Source organism: Phodopus roborovskii, unplaced genomic scaffold (genome assembly GCF_943737965.1).
Source record: "Phodopus roborovskii unplaced genomic scaffold, PHOROB, whole genome shotgun sequence".
NCBI classification, from domain to species: Eukaryota; Metazoa; Chordata; class Mammalia; order Rodentia; family Cricetidae; genus Phodopus; species Phodopus roborovskii.
In genome coordinates, this window is record NW_026126964.1 from 179,520 (window position 1) to 185,632 (window position 6,113).

The following is a 6,113-nucleotide window of genomic DNA, read 5'->3' on the forward strand; positions in this document are numbered from 1 at the left end:
AAGGGCATTTATGGTAGCCTCTTCACAGTTGCTCAAATTGTTAGTTGGCAATAGTCTTGTAGGTCTCTAGACCTTTTTTCAATTCACTTTTCTCTTCAAACCTATACTGGCTCTCACTTTTATTCTCTCTCTCTCTCTCTTTCTGTCTCCCTCTCTCTTTCACTCACTCTCAGTCTCTCTCTCTCTCTCTCTCTCTCTCTCTCTCTCTGTCTCTCTCTGTCTGTCTGTCTCTCTTCTGTCTTGTATTCCTACCCTGAGTCAATCTTCCTAGTCACAATTTCTTTCCTATCCTTTTCCTATCATCTTATCCATTCTTCAATTGAGGATCATCTAGGTTGTTTCCAGTTTCTTGCTATTACAAATAATGCTGCTATCAACATAGTTCAGCAGATATCTTTGTTGCCGGGATGTGGATCATTTGGGTATATGTCTAAGGGGGGATTGCTGGGTCGCATGGTAAACTAATTCCCATTTTCCTGAGGAAACGCCATACTTATCTCCAAAATGGCTGCTCGAGTTTGCACTCCCACCAGCAGTGGAGGAATGTTCCCTTTCTCCACATCTTCTTTGTTATAAGTTGTCATTTGGTGTTTTTAATTTTAGCCATCCTGGCAGGAGTAAGATGGTATCTCAAAGTTGTTTTGATTTGCATTTCCCTGATAGCTAAAGATGTTGAACATTTTCTTAAGTGTTTTTCAGCTTTTTTTTGGTTTCCTCTGTTGAGAATTATTTCTTCTGTTCTGTACCCCATTTTTATTTTTGATTTTATAAAGTTTTTTTTTCCTTCAACGCTTCTGTCCTTTTTTTTTTTCATTTTATATAACCAAGTCCATTTAAATAATAACAAACATTTATAGACAATATTTAGGGATTTGTGTGTCATTCTTTCCAAACTACTTCCTGCTGGTAAGAGGCGCTGTCATGGGGGATTCTATGAAGACGCAGAAATCCTGCCTGTAGTCTGTAAGGCTGCTTTGTCCACCTGTTTTGAATGTAGGATCACCTGGTATTCTCTATCAGGTGGTCTGGCTTGATCAAACCACATTAGTTTGGAAGGAATGCACATCTTTTCATTTTCTGTGGAAACAATAATAGAAATCATTTTCCCCAGTAACATGTCCTTGAACTTAATTTTGGAGTCAAAGCATTTTTTTTTAATTTAATTTATTATTTTACATGTCGATCCCAGTTCCCTCTCCCTGCCTGCCTCCCTCCCTCCCTCCCTTCCCTTCTCCCTTCTTCCCTCCCTTTTACTCTTTCTGCCCTCTCACATGCACTCTAACCACCCTCCCCTCCCATCCCCCCACCCCATTTCCATATGTAGGGGAATGCCATCCTGTTGGGGTCATGTAGATCTGACAGGTCATGTGAAGTAGGGACTAGAGCTTTTCTCCTGTCTCAAGATTAAGGCAGTTATACCTCCATGGGGGATATGATTGCAAAGTCCTTTTGTGTACCAGGGACACATCCTGGCTCCACTGTCTGAGGTTCCTTAGACTGCTCAGTCCTTCTGGCTGAGACCCATATTCAGAGGGGCCTGATTCAGTCCCATGCTGCCTTCCCAGTTATCAGTCTGCTGGCCTGTTAGCTGCTCCTTGTTCAGGTAAGCTGTCTCTATGTGTTTCTGCCACCTGATCTTGTCCTCTCCATCTGCATCTGGGTTCTACTTCGACTTAGTGTTTATGTATGGGTGTTTGCTCCTGTTTCCAACAGGCATTAATTGAGGGCTCCATGGATAACTTAGTGGTTGATCTCACTCTCCGGGAAGGGCATTTATGGTAGCCTTTCCACGGAAGCTCAAATTGTTAGTTGGGAGAAGTCTTATAGTTCTCTAGATCGTTCTTTGTGTTCAAATTTATCTTCAAACCAATATTGGCTCCCTCTTTTATGTTCTCTCTCTCTCTCTTTGTGTCTCTCTTTTCTTTCTTCTATTCCTAACCAGTCTCAATCTTCCTGGTTGCACATGTTTTCCTTTCCTCCCCCTCATTTTCTCCTACTACTCTCTCCATTCGCTGCCCCCCCACATTTCCCCTGAGCTCTGGGGGACTTGTCCCTTCCTGGTTCTGTGATAGACTTTATGTGAATCTCTTAGAATACACCTTGTATCCTAGTTCCTCTGCTGGCCTGTACCCCATTTTTTAATAGGGTTGTTTGGTGTTTTGTTGATTAGTTTTTTGAGTTGTTTGTATATTTTGGAGATCAGCCCATTGTCTGATGTAGTATTGGTGAAAATTGATGGGAGATGCCATTCTGTAAAGTTTGGGCAATAGGAAAGGAAGATAGGAGGGACAAAGAGACAAGGAGGAAAGAGGAAGTTGGAAGGAGGAGTCAGCATGGAGAGTCTGGAGAAAGCAGAATGCCGGTATGCTCCTCAGTAAGAAGACCACATGAACATATATAGATCATCAGAAATTGGTCAATACTTAAGACAGAGTTAGCAGATAAGAAACTAGTACCAGGCCAATAGCATTATGTCAAATATAGAGTCTCTGTGTGTTAATTGGGGCTGGCGTGATGGCAGGACCAGACCCGTGGCAGGCGGAAAAAACCTTACTCCTTCCATAAAATCTTTTCCCAGTCTGTGGGCTGCCATTTTGTCTTTCCACTGTGTCCTTCGCCTTACAGAACCTTCTAAGTTTGAAGAGGTCCCATTTATTAATTTTTTCTCTCAGAGTCTGTGCCCCTGGAGTTAAGTTCAGGAAGTGGTCTCCTATACCAATTTGTTCAAGGGTACCTCCTACGTAATCTTCTAGGTTCAGTGTGGTTGGATTGATGTTGAGGTCTTTGATCCATTTGGAGCATAGTTTTTTGTATTACTACAGACTTGGGTCTATCTGCAGTCTTCTAAACATCATCATCCAAATGTGTGAGCCCCATTTGTTGAAGATGATTTCCTCATCCCATTGTATTGTTTGATATGTTTTGTATTAAATCAGGTGTTCACACGTATGTGGGTTTGTATCAGGTTTTTGAAATCCATTCCATGTTCTACCTGTTTTTTTTTTTTTGTTTGTTTGTTTTTGTTTTGTTTTTGTGGCAATTCCAGGCTGTTTTCAGGAGTTTAGCCCTGTAGTAAAGCTTAAAGTCATGGATGGTGATGCCTTTCAAGTTCTTTTATTGTACAGGACTGATTTGGCTATGCTGGGTCTTTTGTTTTTCCATAAAAAGTTGATTATTATCCTTCCAAGGTCAGTGATGAATTGTTGTGGGTTTTTAATGGAGACTGCATTGAATCTCTAGATTGCTTTTTGCAAGATTGTCATTTATACTATATTTATCCTACCTATTCAAGAGCATGGGAGATCTTTCCATATTCTGGTATCTTCTTTAATTTCTTTCTTTAGAGCCACAAATTTTTATTATATAGGTCTTTCATTTGTTTGGGAAGTGTTCCTCCAAGATACTTTATGTTTTTTCTGGCTATTGTAAAGTGTTATGTTTCTCTGATTTCTTTCTCAATCTCATTGTTGTCTGACAAAAGTAGGGCTACTGATTATTATTATTATTATTATTATTTTTAATAAAAAATTGTATTTAATTAGAAGCATTCAGAATGTCAACAAAACAGCTGCATTTTTTTGCAATTACAGAGTGGTATTCAGTTAACAGAACAATTATCTTCATATAAGCTGCATCAGAGACAACTGAAGATGAAAAAAAAAAAAAAAAAACCCCCAAAAAAAAAAAACCCCAAAAAACTACCATCCCCATATATAACTAATTTGTGCTGTGCACCAAGAACCTGCTTTAAATTTCCATGCCAATTTACAACCCCCAGACTGTACCAGGCAAGGTTAGTGGCTATTGTAAATACTACCAGGACAGGGCTATCTAAAGACACATTCGGTAGTGTGTTAACTATACAAAAGAAGACACTGTACAGTTTAAAAACAAATCTTACACAGCCTTACATTTCAATTTTTTTCTTTAAAAGGAGTGAGTTGTGTACAGGGGGGTTAAATGCTTTATAGACAAAAAAACAAAAACAAAAACAAAAACAAAAACAAAACTGCGCTAGAACCAAATTATTCATCATCATCATCTTCTTCATCTTCGTCTTCCTCTTCTTCCTCCTCTTGCTCATCCTCTTCATCCTCCTCATCATCTTCCTCTTCCTTCTTTTTCTTGCTCTTTTCTGCCTTGTCCACCCCCTTTTTCACTGCATCGGGTTTCCCTTTAGCTCTGTACGCAGCAATATCCTTTTCATACTTCTCCTTCAGCTTGGCAGCCTTCTTTTCATAGGGCTGCTTGTCATCTGCAGCAGTGTTGTTCCACATCTCTCCCAATTTCTTTGCAACATCACCAATGGACAAGCCTGGGTGTTCTCCTTTGATTTTTGGGCGATACTCAGAACAGAACAAGAAGAAGGCCGAAAGAGGCCTCTTGGGTGCATTGGGGTCCTTGAACTTTTTTTTGGTCTCCCCTTTTGGGGGGGGGATGTAGGTTTTCATTTCTCTTTCATAACGAGCCTTGTCTGCCTTTGTCATGTCTTCAAATTTCCCCTTTTCTTTAGCAGACATGGTCTTCCACCTTTCTGAGCATTTCTTGGAGAACTCTGAGAAGTTGACAGAAGCATCCGGATGCTTCTTCTTGTGTTCCTCCCGGCAAGTTTGCACAATGAATGCATATGAGGACATTTTGCCTCTCGGCTTTTTAGGATCTCATTTGCCCATGTTCAGTTGATTTTCGTCCCCGAGGCACAGAGTCGCCCAGTGCCCGTCCGGCTCATGCTTGCCCCAGCGCTGTCTCTATGGAGCTCAATATACTACAATCGGGCTATTGATTATTTTGAGTTTATCTTGTACCCTGCTAGTTTGCTGAAGGTGTTTATCAGCTACTGGAGTTCCTTGGTAGTGTTTATTGGGTTGCTTATTAAGCTATCATATCATCTTCAAATAGTGATAGTTTGACTTCTTCCTTTCAAATATAGATCCATTTTATCTCCTTTTCTTGTCTTATAGCTTTAGCTAGAATTTCACGTACAACATTGAAGAGATATTGAGAGAGAGGGCAGCCTTGTCTTGTTCCTGATTTTAGAGGAATCACCTTAAGCTTCTCTCCTTTCAGTTTGATGTTGGCAGTTGGTTTACTCTGGGTTCCTTTGTATTTCGGGCATAAATTTTCAGAATTGAGACTTTGTGTTGAAGGATTTCTCCTGCAATGAATACTGAATGAGCATCTTCATCTCTTTTGATTTATTTTGGTTTGAAGTCTAACTTGTTAGATATTAGGAAAGCCATGCCTGCTTGCTTCTTGTGTACATTTGATTGGAAGATATTGCCAACCTTTTACCCTAAAGTAATGTCTATCTTTGAAATTTAGATGTGTTTCTTGTATGTAGCAGAAGAACACATTCTTTCTTCGTATCCATTCTGTTAGCCTGTGTCTTTTTATAGGTGAGTTAAGACCATTAATATTGGGGGTGAGTAAAGGCCATTGATTTTTGATGCTTGTTTGTTTTATATTTGATGTTGGCAGTGGTATTGTGAATATATTTGACCTCCATCACCCTTGGTTTCTAGTATAGGGAGATTGTCTGTTGCCTACATGTTGTGTGCATAGTTAACTTCCGTGAGTGGGAGTTTTCCTTGCAAATCTTTCTGTAGTGCTGGATTTGTAGGTAAGTATTGGAAAAAAAAACTGTCTTTGTCATTAAATATCTTGTTTTCTCCTCCTATAATGATTGAGTGTTTTGCTGGGTATAGTAGCCTGGGCTAGCATCTGTGGACTCTGAGTATTTCTAGAACATCTATCCAGGACCTTTTGGCCTTGAGGGATTCCATGGAAAAGTCAGTAATTTTGATCGGTTTGCCTTTATATGTTACCTGTCCTTTCTCCTTTGTGGCACTTAGTATTCTTTATTCTGTGTTTTAGGTGTTTTCCTTATTATATTTATAGGCTTTTTTTTTCTTTTTTTTACTTTGGTTTAGCCTAATTGGTGTTCAGTATACTTCTTGTCCTTTCATGTGCATGTCCTTCTTCAGATTGGAAAAGTTGTCCTCGATGATTTTGTTTAGTATGTTTTTGACACCTTTGAGCTGGTCTTCCTCAACTTCCTCGCTGCCTATTATTCCTAGGTTTGGCCTTGTCATGCTGTCCCAGATTTCTTGGAT

At 39.7% G+C, this 6,113-nt stretch overlaps 1 pseudogene; it reads right to left on the reverse strand.

Moving 5' to 3' along the window:
- Positions 1 to 3,709: 3,709 nt before the first annotated feature.
- LOC127214737 (high mobility group protein B1-like) lies at positions 3,710 to 4,673 on the reverse strand (annotated as a pseudogene).
- Between the last annotated feature and the right edge of the window lie 1,440 nt (positions 4,674 to 6,113).